Source organism: Dermacentor variabilis, chromosome 1 (genome assembly GCF_050947875.1).
Source record: "Dermacentor variabilis isolate Ectoservices chromosome 1, ASM5094787v1, whole genome shotgun sequence".
NCBI classification, from domain to species: Eukaryota; Metazoa; Arthropoda; class Arachnida; order Ixodida; family Ixodidae; genus Dermacentor; species Dermacentor variabilis.
Window position 1 is genome coordinate 101922341 of NC_134568.1, and position 15800 is coordinate 101938140.

Below are 15800 nucleotides of genomic sequence, written 5' to 3' on the forward strand. Positions count from 1 at the left end.
ACGGAACTCCGCAGCGGACGTCTCACCCAGCCTGGGACCATGCTTCTAGTGGAAGACACCGCGTCTGCAGCTGCAATTCCGACTACGCATTCCCATTACATTGCTCTACCTCAGCCGCAAGATTCCGGCAAGTTCACTAGCCTCAATGATGTTGACGTAGAAGAATGGTTGAAGATGTATCAGCGCGTCAGCAAGGTGAGCAGGTGGGATCCGACCACAAAGCTGGCCAATGTCGTGTTCTACCTCGACGGAACACCGCGAACGTGGTTTTACACACACGAGGAAGAGCTAACTATCTGGGACTTGTTCAAAGAAAAGCTTTCCGCCGTTTTTGGCAATCCGACCGGTCGACAACTAGCCGCCAAGCAACAACTCGCCATGCGTTGTTGCCTACTCCAGGGTAGCGTACCGTACTGCTGCCGAGAAGTAACGACGCCTGCCTATCGAAGCTCGACCGACATTACTTATTGGGTAGCGTGGCGTTGTCGGCGGGCTGCAGGCATCCGGTAGATCATGGCGACGAAGCAGGGGCGAGACGATTTGCTAGTGCGAAACTTGCACGGTTTATTCAAAGGTAGTTGAAAGAAAATAAGAAAAGCATGAAGTATGAAGTATCAAGTATGAAGTCTATCAAAAGTACATTTCGGAGCCCCTTAAATAGGCTCTCACAAGTGTGGGCGGGATCTTGCTTCCGTCGATGACACGTGACAGGCACGGAGAGAGGGCCCCTCCTCCTGCAATACCGAGCACGGGGAGGAGAAGTCGATCCTCTTTTCGACGAATCCGGGGAGAAGGTCGGGTGAATGACCTCTCCGGCGCCGTGGGGTCCGGCCAAGAGAAGGTGAAGGGGATGAGGTAGCACCCACGATGCCACGACCAAGAGAAGGTGAAGGCGATGAGGTAGCACCCACGATGCCACGACCATGAGAGGTGAAGGGGATGAGGTCGCCCGTAGGCTCCGGCTCAGAGGGTAGGGTGAATGACCTGTCGCCACGTGGTGTCAGACGACAGCCCTAACAGCATCTCCGGCGGGGGAGGAAGATCCCGACGTGTAGGGGCCAGCAGCCGCTGTACGAGGGATCGGCGTTTCGGTATCAGGATTCCCCGTAGAGGTCACGAACCCTTCGTTCGTAGCAGGTAGATTCCGGGGAGTGGTCATCCGTCCTCGTGGCGCTCTTGTGACTTTTCTCCTTGGTCCGGTCCGGTGAAATTGGTCTTTGCAAGCAGGTCTCGCAACTTTTCGTCTCCTGCGTGGGCAAGCAATCACCCCAGAACAGTGCCGGACCCACAACCACTAAGCAGCGAGCACAAGGCCACTCTCCCCCAAGACACACCCGGCTTTTAACAAAAAGAGAAAACCCGCTACAACTTTCCCATTTCCTACGCGCGTCCTCCCCCCCTTAACACTAAAAACAGCCATTTCTTGAAAGCGCTAAGACGTGGTTATTAAAATCAGCTAACAGTCGGCTTCACTTCGGAAAAACATATGAATGCACGAAAAATATGCCACGGAAACCCGGATGAGCATGAGGCTTTCGATACTCTAGGGGCAACGACTTAAACCGTCGGCATTGCCGTTAAGCTTACCCTTCTTGTAGCGAATATCGGTGTACTGTTGAAGGGCCAAGCTCCAGCGCAAAAGACGACCGTTTTTCGTAGACATGGACTGCAGCCATGTGAGGGGACAGTGGTCAGTCTCTATGGTGAATCTTGAGCCAGCGATATAGCAAGCTAGCTTCTGTACCGCCCTACTACGCAGGCGCATTCCTTTTCTGATGCACTGTATGCTTCCTCACAAACTGAAAGCTTTCTATTGGCGTACAGTACAGGATGTTCGTTCTCGTCATTTTTCTTTTGACAGAGCACCACCCCCATACCCCTGTCACTGGCATCACACTGAAGAATGAATGGCTTAGAGTAGTCGGGCGCGTTCAACACTGGCTGACTCGTTAGTGCGTTCTTCAGCATACTAAAAGCCTTTTCTTTTGCGTCATCCCACTTTAACGTTTGTGGTTCTGTTTTTCTGAGAGCATCCGTTAAAGGACTCGCAATCTCGGAATACCGCGGAATATATCTTTGGTAATAACCCGCCAAGCCAAGGAATGATCTGATGTCCCGCTTGGTGCGTGGTTGCGGGAAGTTGTCTATCGCGGTCAGTTTAACCTCGGAAGGCCGACGATGGCCTTGCCCTATTTCATGACCTAGATAAGCTACCTCCGCGCGCCCTAATTGGCATTTGGGAGCCTTAACAGTTAAGTTGGCCTCTCGTAGCCGACACAACACGGTTCGCAGGTGTTGCATATGGTCCGCCCATGATGAAGAAAAGATAGCTATGTCATCGAGATAGGGAAGTGCAAAGTCCTCCATTCCTCGTAGCACCTGGTCCATAAGGCTAGAGAAGCAATATGGCGCATTCTTCAATCCAAAACTCAGGACTTTCGGACGAAAGGTTCCCATCGGGGAAATACACGCTGCAAGCCTGCTTGCCCTCTCGGTCAACGGAACCTGCCAATGCCCTCTGACTAAATCGAGCGTAGAAATGAAATTAGCACTGCTCACTTTCTCAAGCCTTTCCTCGATATGCGGTATTGGATAAGTCTGGTCCTTCGTGATTAAATTGAGCCTGCGGTAGTCGATACATGGCCGCGGCTCTTTTCCTGGGACCTCAACCAAGATAAGAGGTGAGGTATAATCACTCTCTCCTGGCTCGATTACACCTAGCTCTAACATCTTGTTTATTTCAGCGGTCATGACTTCACGTTGACGAGGCGAAACGCGATAAGCTTTTGAACGAACTGGGTCCGACGAGGTTAACTCGATGTCGTGAACGATCGCAGTTGTCCTGCCCGGTGTGTCTGAAAATACTTCTTTAAATTCAAACACGAGTTCCCTCAGTTCGGCCCTCTGAATGGGATTCAACTCCGCCTGTTCTACTAACTTATCAATGGTCTCGTCAATGTCTTTTGTCTCCGTCACTGCTGGATACTCTGGAAAGTCTACAGGCATTTCCTCAGGTTGGTTAAGGGACATGTTCACAATGGCTTCCCGCTGCCTGTAGGGTTTAAGTAGATTGCTATGGTACACTTGTGGTGTCCTTCGTTTTCCCCGTACCGTGATTACGTAGCTTGTTTCAGATAATTTCTGAATTATGTCAACCGGTCCTTCCCATTGAACCTCTAGTTTGTTTTTCAACGAGGGTTTCAGGATCATTACCTTTTCCCCCACTTCAAAACGTCGCGTGCGAGCCGTCCTGTCATAGTAATACTCAGCATTGCTTTGTGCCTTACGCATTTCCTGCTCAGCGATCATTGTGGCAGGGCTTACGTTCAATAACTTGCTGCATTCTGCTTCTCGCGACATTTCAGGTTCCGCCGCTTTCCTGGTTTTTTCATTAGCTGGCGTACTTTCCGCCTCATCCCCTATAGGGCTATCCTGTTCAGTACTGGTTGACGAATCAGCTGTCAATCCTGTTTGTTTCACCACTGGACATTCATACACTACCTTGGCCGCGAGATCCCTTGCCTTGGAACGAGTTAGGGCTTGCACTGTTCCCTCACTAAACCCGATTCCCTTGCGTCGTAGCAAATCCTCTGATTTGTTAGAAAACAAATACGGATACTGCGGCGGGAGATGTGCCGAGACGGCGGCTTCAGTGTCCAGTACTCCGAAAGGGCCTTCAATACGAATTTTGGCCACCGGGAGACAAACACTGGAGGCCTCTACGGCTTGCCTTATCGAAGCACATTCTCCCGTGAATTGGCCTGCCTCTACGTACGACAGATGCACTACGTCCATTGTGGCTGCCGAGTCGCGAAGCACTCTACACGGTTTGCCGTTTACCACGAGGTCTCGAATGTACGGTTCGAGCAAGTTCAGATTCTCTGCGTTACTACTTAGTGACATCAACACTAGTTTGGTATTTCTGCATCCCACGGAGATACGCCCCGTTTGCCGGCAGTTGTAGTAAACTACTGGTTTTTTGGCCTCGAAAGCCTTTTTCTTTTGCTTTCCTGCCCTCTGTTCGGGTGACTCCTTTTCGCCTTGGCTGTCCTCGTCACTACTTTTCCCTGAATCTGATCTTTCCTTTGTTTTATACCGACTCGACTTTGACCATCGTTTTGGCTTGTCGGGTCTGCATTTATTCATCTCCTCCTTAGGAGCTTCGCTGCCTTCGTCCGCACGGCGAGTTACGTACTCCTCAGCGAGATCGGCCGCTCTCGAAACAATGTCTACGCCTGGCCTATCCTGAACCCAATACTTGATGTTTACTGGCAGCCGGCGGTAGAACTGTTCTAAGGCAACGCACTGCATTGTCTTTTCGGCGTCGCCGATTGCACCCTCTTCTCTGAGCCATTCCTTCAGGTTTACCTCCAAGGTGTATGCAAAATCTGAAGATGACTCACTTTTGGTCTTCTCGACTTCCCTGAACTTTCGCCTGAATGCTTCAGCTGATAATCTATACTTTTTAAGCAGATTTGCTTTGACATCATCGAAGTCCTCTGCTTCTTCTTTCCCCATGCGGGCGATAATATCAGCTACCTCACGTGGCAGTAACGTAAGCAAGCGTTGCGGCCACGTGTTTCTCGCGAATTTTGCCTTCTCACACGTGCGCTCAAACTGTACCAGAAAAAGACCTATGTCCCCTCCTACTGCGTAGGGTGCCATCAAGTCTGTCATTCTGCGCTCGCTTTCACGTGCCTCTGTGCTAAATCTTTCGCTATTTTGTGCTTTCAGAAGCTCAATCTCTAGGCGCTTCATTTCGAGGTCGCGCTCTTCTTTTGCCTCACGTGCAGCCCGCTCGCGATCCTCTTTTTCCTCTAGGCGCTTACGCTCTTCTTTTTCCTCTCTTTCTTTAATGCCCTCTAGGCATTCCGTCAGTTCCTCATCGTCTGCCCCGGTCGCTTCGATTGCCTTAATGATCTCCGGCTTTCTCTTTGATTCGGCAATTTGGAGGCCCAACTCTTTGGCCAAGCTCAACAATTCCGGCTTTTTCAGCGCCTTCAAATTCATGGCTGCCCTTAGTGCTGCTAAACCTTCACTCTATACAACCTTGACGTACTCAAACTTCCGTCAACGGTTTAAAGAAAAATCACTGCTATGTACTTTCCAACAACTACGTAAAAGCCCAGGTAGCACAAAAGAGATACGTAACGTTTTCGTAGCGTTTATCCAAGACGATAAAAACGGGTTAAAGAAGACACGAATGAGAGAACTTCGGCGGGAAAACGTCGTATATCTCTGCTAATGTCCGGCTTAATTACTTTCTTGAGACGATCTAGAACAGGTCTGCAAGACGTATTCGAAAAGCTGGTCTAGAACTAGGATTGGAAAAGACACAAGTAATCCCTTTGCCAAAACTAATCGTAACCAATTTCTAAACGTTTTTAGGACGTTATCAAAAAGCTGGTCTAGAAGCGGTCTTGAAAGGTTTATGATCATCTGAAGCTAATTTTCGCGGGTGACGGGCGCGATCAGACATCGTTGTTCAAAACACGCGTTTAGTTTCGCCTCACGCGAAACAAACCTCATTGGCCTAGGCCGTTGGCACGGCCTATGCCAATCGCGTGAGGTGAAACTGATCGGTGAGGTGAAACAACGATCTCCAATCGCGCCCCAGATGAGTAGAAGCGTCGGTGTTGACTGTAAGAGCCATGGCGCAGTGCCAAGCACTGTTCCCCGCATAGCCGGCGCATCCTCTACCAATTCGCACGAAAATGAGCCTGTTAGGAATAATAAATCCTTAATACCGCCTTTAGTAAGCTACGATGCTTACAACCACAATGGGAATGACATCCTGCAAAGAACAAATGGCCATGTCTTGGCAGGTGGCCAGACCAAGCCCTTCATGCCAAGAGTGCATGAAATGAGAACATTGTGACAAAGCAAAAACACTTTATTAAAATGTAATGCTTATGCAAGGTTCGAACAAACTGTGTGAGAAATGCAAATAGAAGTAAAAGTACATCAACAATGACAAAAGTCGCAGAAAGGATTCGTAATGAACTCGAAAGTGAACATTCACTAGCACCTAAACAAAATTCCAAGTACACATACAAAAATGAACAGAAAAACCTGGAGTGTACTAAAGTGTCTAATTTATCATAGTAAAGAGCACGTGCTATTAGATGGACTAGAGTTATGCAGAAGTGACATCGGAGCGAATGGAAGAATTAGACTGAAAAATGCAAGAGTATGAATCGGATAGTAACTGCCTCCAAGGAATGTTACCAATCAGCTAGAAGCTTGAAAAGAGCACAAAAAGAAATACCACCGCATACCATCATAAAACAATCCTGTGGCAGAAATAAAAAAAATGGGAACAATGCAAAATTGGAAATATTGCCTTTAGGATATATCAAAGAAGGTAATGGCGAGAAAAAATAACCATACAACAAAAAGCAATAAAGTGAAATTAGTGCAGAATACTTAAACGTGTAACAAGTGTAACAAGTGAACACTACTGTAGTACAGCGAACGATGAGACAGTAATGCTGCATCTTGCCACTCCAGAACGTGAGAAATGAATATGCAAGCCGCATATTAGAAACTTACATAAACATGGAAATAAACTGGAATGCACTGGAAGCTGCATTTGTGTAACAAAGGAAGCAATGGTCATAATAAATAGTAAGTGTTTTATCTAAAAAGCCCTTTACAAGAGGCAAAGTTGTACCTGTCTGGCAAAAACAAAGTTGCAACAAATAATTTGCAAACCAGCAAATACATTAATTAGCACACTGACATGTCACACTTTGCGCACATCTCCAGTCTCCTAAAGTAAAAAAAAGTACTCTGAATGAGAAAAACGTTTAACACATGTAGCCCAGAGCAAATTCTTTGCCAGTTCACTCACACTTTCACATCCAAAAACATTTGCCACAAAGTCCAGGCACAGTTCCACTGATGTTTACCAATTCACCCCCACTTTCACGTCCAAAAATATTTGACACACAGTCCAGGCAGAGCGTCATAGATAAACAGCTTGAGAGCACCCTACTGATTATTGTGCAGTCCCGCTGCTGGAAATAGAACTGCCGCACATGCTGGTAGTGGTTTCAATGTAGACACACTTGCTGCCCTGGACAGGTATGCTCAGATATCTGCACTGGTGCTCCATTTTATCGAAGTAGACACATTGATGCACTACGCTGGTAATTGAAATGTTTTGAATGCACAAGTATTGGCTTCAACAGAAAGACTTGCCCACATACCACCACTGGCATATATATGCACTTGTTCTTCACTCAGTAGCATTGAACTTAGTGTTCCCTATGTGGGAGCCATGTGTAAAACCGGTGTCACACGACCACTCTCGATCGCGATCAAGCCCGATCCGGATCGAAATTATCGATGCGACTGGCTCACTCTCGTAGCTTGCGCAGAGGAGCCAATCACGACCGAGAAATTCGATTTGTAACGGACTGGATAGCAGCTAAAAGAGCCCCGTGTGAAACCGGTATCAAATAATGCACAGACGTACGCTAGGAAAATGTGTTGCACAAAGACAAAGAACTGCGACATGCCCTGTTGTGCGAAGCGCGTGAACAGAACACACACACACACACACACACACACACACACACACACACACACACACACATATATATATATATATATATATATATATATATATGTATATATAAAACTGCCAGAGCGCTTCGCGAACTCCATGCGCACACATGGCACCCGCACGAACTCGGCAGGCCGCCGTAAAGCGCGAAGGGCGCACAGCGTACATTCCGACACATGTCCCAAACTGCAAACAATCGTACTACCTAAAGCATACAAGTTATTTTATACCAAGGGCATACTCGACTCACGTATGCATTATCCACAAGCGAGTTATGCAGCGTACATGCTGTATCCATTCGCCAAATAGTAAAATTGATAACAAGCACAAAGCTACAAGGGACTCAATACATTACTACCATTTGAGGCATCAAATAAAATCGAATTTGGCCGTTTCATATATTGGACACAATATATGGACACATGTGGTACCCGGTAAGACCATGAAATACCCATCACGTGGGTAAAGGGTGCGAAAACACAATCGAGAACCTGAAGCGCAAACGATAAAAGCACGGTATGGTGCACGCAAAATTCTGTCAGTGCGCTGTAGCGCGAGGGAAGAAAATAGGGCGAGCACTTGACCTCACCTTTTGGGATACCGCACTAGTATTGAATCACTAAAAAAAAGCCTGTTTGAACCAGTTCTCTTGTCTGCAACACTCTTGCTAAACGGGAGACTAAAATACCACGATGACGGCTCTATTGCGGAGATCGGCAAGGTGCGCACAGACAGAAATTTTGCCGCCTTTCTTCGCATTCTGCAAAATGCTTTCTTGTTAGGATCACGCATAGCGGCCGATCCCGACGCTAGGGACACACAGGCACGATTTCGTCCCTCTAACTTTCGTCCTTATACTGCCCTTAACGCCTTAATTACAGCGTCAGTGAAAAGGCACCTCACATAACATGACAATGAACTTGAAGAGCTGATTAGTGCCCTCCACTCCGCGCCCTCCAATTGAAAACACTACTGATTTCCAAATTAAACTACACAAACAGATCGCACAACCCAAACTAATCACAGAACGTCGTTTTCTTGACGGCAAAACCCTGCAACACTTACATGACAGCACATTCAGAACAGCCGCTATCATACCACAGCGCAATGCAAGTGCGATAACGCTATTATGCCCGGCTCAAACAGATCGCACAACCCAAACTGATCACAGAATATCGTTTTCTTGACAGCAAAACACTGCAACACTTACATAGCAAAGGGCAGCGGCAGCACATTCAGAACAGCCGCAAACACACCACAGCGCGATGCGAGTGCGGTGACGCGACGACGCCATGACGACGCGACTATGCCCGGCTCGCCCGGCTGCCCGGCATCACGAATCACGTGGCCACCTTGGTCACATGATTTGACGACGGTATCGCCACCTTGCGCAGTTGGATCGCGTTGATGGGTTGTTGAATATTGTAGAAGCCGCTAAAGAGGCTTCGCGCCGTGGCGTGGCGGTGGTGCCTTGAGTCGTTTTCAAAACGTATTCACCCCTCGTTTTTAAGCTACCTTGTTTGGAACGTCTTTGATGCGTCGACTTTGGTCAAAAATCCGTTTCAGACGTTGAATCCCTTAATACGACGTTTTCAAGACTTTGTGTTCTACCTGGGAGCCAAGTGATATCTCAGTGAAGAAAAGCCGTGCACTCACCGCATGCAGTCATGATCCAGACACCTTCCTTCCGAACGTTGTTGCCAGGACGAAGAGGCTACGATCTCGTAGTTGTCGTCCAAGTTGGGGTCTCCAGGATTCCGTATCCCAGTCGCTGCCAGCCAGTTTGTTGCGTACTCCAGGGTAGCGTACCGTACTGCTGCCGAGAAGTAGCGGCGCCTGCCTATCGAAGCTCGACCGACATTACTTATTGGGTAGCGTGGCGTTGTCGGCGGGCTGCAGGCATCCGGTAGATCATGGCGACGAAGCAGGGGCGAGACGATTTGCTAGTGCGAAACTTGCACGGTTTATTCAAAGGTAGTTGAAAGAAAATAAGAAAAGCATGAAGTATGAAGTATCAAGTATGAAGTCTATCAAAAGTACATTTCGGAGCCCCTTAAATAGGCTCTCTACAAGTGTGGGCGGGATCTTGCTTCCGTCGATGACACGTGACAGGCACGGAGAGAGGGCCCCTCCTCCTGCAATACCGAGCACGGGGAGGAGAAGTCGATCCTCTTTTCGACGAATCCGGGGAGAAGGTCGGGTGAATGACCTCTCCGGCGCCGCGGGGTCCGGCCAAGAGAAGGTGAAGGGGATGAGGTAGCACCCACGATGCCACGACCAAGAGAAGGTGAAGGGGATGAGGTAGCACCCACGATGCCACGACCATGAGAAGTGAAGGGGATGAGGTCACCCGTGGGCTCCGGCTCAGAGGGTAGGGTGAATGACCTGTCGCCACGTGGTGTCAGACGCCAACCCTAACAGCGTGCCCAAACTGATACCGAGTCGTATGTCTCCTACATTCAGGACGTCCTAGCTCTCTGTCATAAAATCGACACGTCCATGCTATAGGCGGACAAGGTTGGACACATCATCGAAGGCATCGCGGACGACGCATTCAACCTACTGGTCTTAGGAAACGTATCGACTGTCGACACCATCATGAAGGAATGTCGCCGTTTCGAGCAGGCGAAGAGTCACCGTATGTACAATCAGTTTACACGGCTTCCAAATACTGCAACGACCTCTTCCTGCACTGACACCACCGACCAATCTAGCTCGCCACCACCAAGCGAAAACGTGACCCGAATTGCACGGCGCGAACTCGAAGCAGCGTTAATTTCCTGCCTCACCTCAACAGACGTATTGGAACAACACTGCTGGGACGATATCGCTGATCCAGTCTGTGGTTCGCCAGGATATCGCCAATATGGGTCTTCCCAGCGCCTGCTCCTCGAGTCGCCCTGACACCCGCCCTGCTCCTATGCCTCGGTCCTATTGCAGTCCACCTCGCAGTGTCCCTACACTACCAGGAATTCATCGGACTTCTCTCTCTTGTGTCCTGTCTGCACGCCTCGCCTCTTTTTTGCATAAGGAATCCTTACCAACTAGCCCAGCTTTCTGTCGTTCTTAGCAGATATTCGACTTTTCTTTTCCGCAGCAAAAACTTATGCAGAAACTCATCTGGGAGTTGTCCAAGTATGCGGAAGCATTGTGCCACTTGCTTATCTCGCAGCCCGGTGTCATTATCAGTGCTATGAAACTTGATGCGACCAGTACCAACGACAGCGCTGCGGCAACACGAACTGCTGCCGTCGGCCGCGCAAGGTGAATTGATGACGCAAGCAAACTGCTGCAGATGGCTCAGCCAGGTGCGCTGATGACGTTCCGATCATTTTAACTTGTTATCGCTCTTTAGTGCTCCGCGTCGAACTATTATGAACCGTGATCAACGGCAATCAGCGGAGGCTATGTCTGGCGCGTGCGCGAGCGCCGTTACCTTGAAAGCGATCTGCGATGGCGACAGAGGGCGCCCACTGCTGACACCCTCGTGTGCTGTGTTCTTGCCGCTGAGTTCGCGTTGAAGAGATACGCGCGAGCCCCAATCTTGAAAGCGATCTGCGATGGCGATAGAGAGCGCCCACTGCTGACACCCTCGTGTGCTGTGTTCTTGCCGCTGAGTTAGCGTTGAAGAGATACGCGCGAGGCCCAATCTTGAAAGCGATCTGCGATGGCGATAGAGAGCGCCCACTGCTGACACCCTCGTGTGCTGTGTTCTTGCCGCTGAGTTCGCGTTGAAGAGATACGCGCGAGCCCCAATCTTGAAAGCGATCTGCGATGGCGACAGAGGGCGCCCACTGCTGACACCCTCGTGTGCTGTGTTCTTGCCGCTGAGTTCGCGTTGAAGAGATACGCGCGAGCCCCAATCTTGAAAGCGATCTGCGATGGCGATAGAGAGCGCCCACTGCTGACACACTCGTGTGCTGTGTTCTTGCCGCTGAGTTCGCTTTGAAGAGATACGCGCGAGCCCCAATCTTGAAAGCGATCTGCGATGGCGATAGAGAGCGCCCACTGCTGACACACTCGTGTGCTGTGTTCTTGCCGCTGAGTTCGCGTTGAATAGATACGCGCGAGCCGCAATCTTGAAAGCGATCTGCGATGGCGGCAGAGGGCACCCACTGCTGACACCCTCGTGTGCTGTGTTCTTGCCGCTGAGTTCGCGTTGAAGAGATACGCGCGAACCCCAATCTTGAAAGCGATCTGCGATGGCGGCAGAGGGCACCCACTGCTGACACCTTCGCGTGCTGTGTTCTCGCCGCTGAGTTCGCTTTGAAGAGATACGCGCGAGCCCCAATCTTGAAAGCGATCTGCGATGGCGGCAGAGGACACCCACTGCTGACACCCTCGTGTGCTGTGTTCTTGCCGCTGAGTTCGCGTTGAAGAGATACGCGCGAACCCCAATCTTGAAAGCGATCTGCGATGGCGGCAGAGGGCACCGACTGCTGACACCTTCGCGTGCTGTGTTCTCGCCGCTGGGTTCGCTTTGAAGAGATGCGCGCGAGCCCCAATCTTGAAAGCGATCTGCGATGGCGGCAGAGGGCACCCACTGCTGACACCCTCGTGTGCTGTGTTCTTGCCGCTGAGTTCGCGTTGAAGAGATACGCGCGAACCCCAATCTTGAAAGCGATCTGCGATGGCGGCAGAGGGCACCGACTGCTGACACCTTCGCGTGCTGTGTTCTCGCCGCTGAGTTCGCTTTGAAGAGATGCGCGCGAGCCCCAATCTTGAAAGCGATCTGCGATGGCGGCAGAGGGCACCCACTGCTGACACCCTCGTTTGCTGTGTTCTTGCCGCTGAGTTCGCGTTGAAGAGATACGCGCGAACCCCAATCTTGAAAGCGATCTGCGATGGCGGCAGAGGGCACCCACTGCTGACACCTTCGCGTGCTGTGTTCTTGCCGCTGAGTTCGCTTTGAAGAGATACGCGCGAGCCCCAATCTTGAAAGCGATCTGCGATGGCGGCAGAGGGCACCCACTGCTGACACCTTCGCGTGCTGTGTTCTCGCCGCTGAGTTCGCGTTGAAGAGATACGCGCGAGCCCCAATCTTGAAAGCGATCTGCGATGGCGATAGAGAGCGCCCACTGCTGACACCCTCGTGTGCTGTGTTCTTGCCGCTGAGTTCGCTTTGAAGAGATACGCGCGAGCCCCAATCTTGAAAGCGATCTGCGATGGCGATAGAGAGCGCCCACTGCTGACACACTCGTGTGCTGTGTTCTTGCCGCTGAGTTCGCGTTGAATAGATACGCGCGAGCCGCAATCTTGAAAGCGATCTGCGATGGCGGCAGAGTGCACCCACTGCTGACACCTTCGCGTGCTGTGTTCTCGCCGCTGAGTTCGCTTTGAAGAGATAGGCGCGAGCCCCAATCTTGAAAGCGATCTGCGATGGCGATAGAGAGCGCCCACTGCTGACACACTCGTGTGCTGTGTTCTTGCCGCTGAGTTCGCGTTGAATAGATACGCGCGAGCCGCAATCTTGAAAGCGATCTGCGATGGCGGCAGAGGGCACCCACTGCTGACACCCTCGTGTGCTGTGTTCTTGCCGCTGAGTTCGCGTTGAAGAGATACGCGCGAACCCCAATCTTGAAAGCGATCTGCGATGGCGGCAGAGGGCACCCACTGCTGACACCTTCGCGTGCTGTGTTCTCGCCGCTGAGTTCGCTTTGAAGAGATACGCGCGAGCCCCAATCTTGAAAGCGATCTGCGATGGCAATAGAGAGCGCCCACTGCTGACACCCCCGTGTGCTGTGTTCTTGCCGCTGAGTTCGCGTTGAATAGATACGCGCGAGCCGCAATCTTGAAAGCGATCTGCGATGGGGACTCAGTGCGGAGAGTGCTGACAGCTTCGCGTGTTCTGTGTTCTCGCCGCGTAGCTGGCACTAAAGCGAGAGGCATCACGAAGATGAATTCGCTCGCTGCTGCGGGCGCTATCTTGAAGGCGATCGTCTTACGAAACGGACGGATGGTTTTTCTCGTTGGGTAAGCATAGAAATGCTTATGCATTTAAAATGAGGCACATCAGTGTTTTCTTTTTTCCATTTCGTTTTTGCAGATTAAAGCATTTCTATGCCATTTTCTTGTCTTCCTTGTCGCCCATTTCTTTAGCCGCTCATTTGCATTCATTCTAATAAAAAAAATTTCTCAGAATTACCTCTGTATGCAGAATCTTTTTTATCGAAATCCCAAATGTTAATTACACCTTTTCTTTTATCAGTTAAAACATTAAAAAACCAAACAAATATGGTACAAAAAAGGGTTATCGAAGAAACAAAGCCTTATTAATCATCCACGATAGTTTGAACGTACAGTCAGCAGAGCTTACGTATGTTGACTGTACTTTCGAAATGCTCAGTATTCTACCCCCCTCCTCCAACCTTAAATTCCCTATATAACAAAGGAAAAAAACACATTAAAAGCCGTCTACAGTTTGACTCAGTGTATCCAACATCTCACGCATGCGTGGAAGCAATTCCGGTATATGTGGCTGCATGTGCAGGTCATGTGATGCAGGTCCTTCAAGCATTGCACACTGGACATATATTGCTAACAAATCATAGTCAAAGGTGAAAGGGACGCCGACCAAACACACACACGCACACAAAAATTACCGCCCCTTCCAGTCCGTGAAGATCGCCGAACAGCGAAACTGTTAGTTACACCGAGTGTTATACCATGCAAGTCGAACTTCGCAAGCAGTTTTCATTGTACATCTTTTGGTTCACCATTCTTTCACCTCATTTTCGCTTTTGCATGCTTCGCGTGGTGAGCATGCTTGAGGAGTCCTTTTTTTTTTTTGTAGTTCTCCCAGTGCTTTTTTTTTCGTGTGAGCTTGAACTGTTTTGACGATTAACGTTTTTGGGTGTTTTAGGTTACACACACGTTCGGCTGCGACGCAGAGAACATCAGTGACGGTATGCCCTCAGTTCGCCGTTGTTGCTTGCGTTCGATGTTTCGAGTTTGCTCAGTGGCGTTGTTAGCAGCATCCGCCCGGCATTGCCGCTTGCGATTCTTCAAAATTAAACCTGCCCGTCACGTGAGACAATGAATGGCACATACCACCGTAGACGCGCCCTCCCCATTAGACCCCCATTAGAGGAGAGAAGTGAACTTCAACGCTGGAATGTCGAGCGGCAACGGAGCCAGCTGTGGAAGACGACGACGACGAATGCGGGAGCAGTTAGGGAGCAGTGGCACGAGCGCCTTCGCGCGCTGGTGCCTAGGGGCGCCAACGAGCCAGCTGTAGACGACGACGACGCACGATTCATTGCTCATGATGATAGTTTTAGCGAAGTCCGACAACGACGGCACACGGTCCGCATAAACAGATTCGGTTTAAAAGACGTTTCGGCTACCATACGGGGGCCTTGTTCGCAATGAAAGCAAAAGAAAGGGGGAGACGATTATGTACGCGTGAATAGATCGCGCAAACAGTAGGCATAAACAGAAGTAAGGCTGCCGTCACTGCAGTTCAGCGTGGTATCAGTAGTCTGGATCAGTATTGACCCAAGATGCAGACGCGAGGTTAGATTACTTTCAGTGGCTAGCACACGTGCCCTATACCTATAGTCAACATGTCCATCCGAGACAGAAGGCTCAACAAGAGCGTTAGAAGACACTTGACATCATAAGAGTGTTCCTTGATGCGGCTTTGAAGATTACCCGTCTCGCCGATGTAGACGTGATTACAGTCTGCACACGGAACATTATACAGAACACCTCCGTAGCTTTCTTTTGGAAGCTTGTCTTTGACATTTGCAAGCACGTTTTTCAGTTTTAAATGCGAAGCATTTCTTGGCAAACATTTGCCACTTTGACAGTATCTATCTAGCCGCCTACGTCTTGGTGCTCTCATGGCCATTTCGTTAACTTCATCATCATCATCAGCAGCAGCCTGTTTTATGTCCGCTGCAGGACGAAGGCCTCTCCCTGCGATCTCCAATTACCCCTGTCGTGCGCCAGCCGATTCCAACTAGCGCCCGCGAATTTCCTAATTTCATCACTCCACTAGTCTTCTGCCGTCCTCGAGTGCGTTTCCCTTCTTTTGGTATACATTCTGTAACCCTAATGGTCAAACGGCTGTCTAACCTGCACATTACATGACTTGCCCAGCTCCATTTTTTTTCTCTTAAATCGGCTATACCCGTTCGCTCTCTGATCCAAACCGCCCTCTTTCTGTCTCTTAACACTATGCCTAGCATTCTTCGTTCCATCGCTCTTTGCGCGGTCCTTAACTTGT

General features: G+C 49.8%; 1 long non-coding RNA gene across 3 annotated transcripts in view; it reads right to left on the reverse strand.

Moving 5' to 3' along the window:
* Positions 1 to 423: 423 nt before the first annotated feature.
* Positions 424 to 15800, reverse strand: part of LOC142582008 (uncharacterized) — a 40173-nt gene continuing 24796 nt past the window's right edge. The window contains exons 3-4 of one of the 3 annotated variants that reach the window (XR_012828361.1): positions 9227 to 9463; positions 424 to 1247 (exon numbers count right to left, since the gene is read on the reverse strand). This is a non-coding gene — a long non-coding RNA (uncharacterized LOC142582008). The remainder of the gene's footprint in view (positions 1248 to 9226; positions 9464 to 15800) is intronic. The other 2 variants (XR_012828356.1, XR_012828358.1) reach the window with 2 other exon arrangements.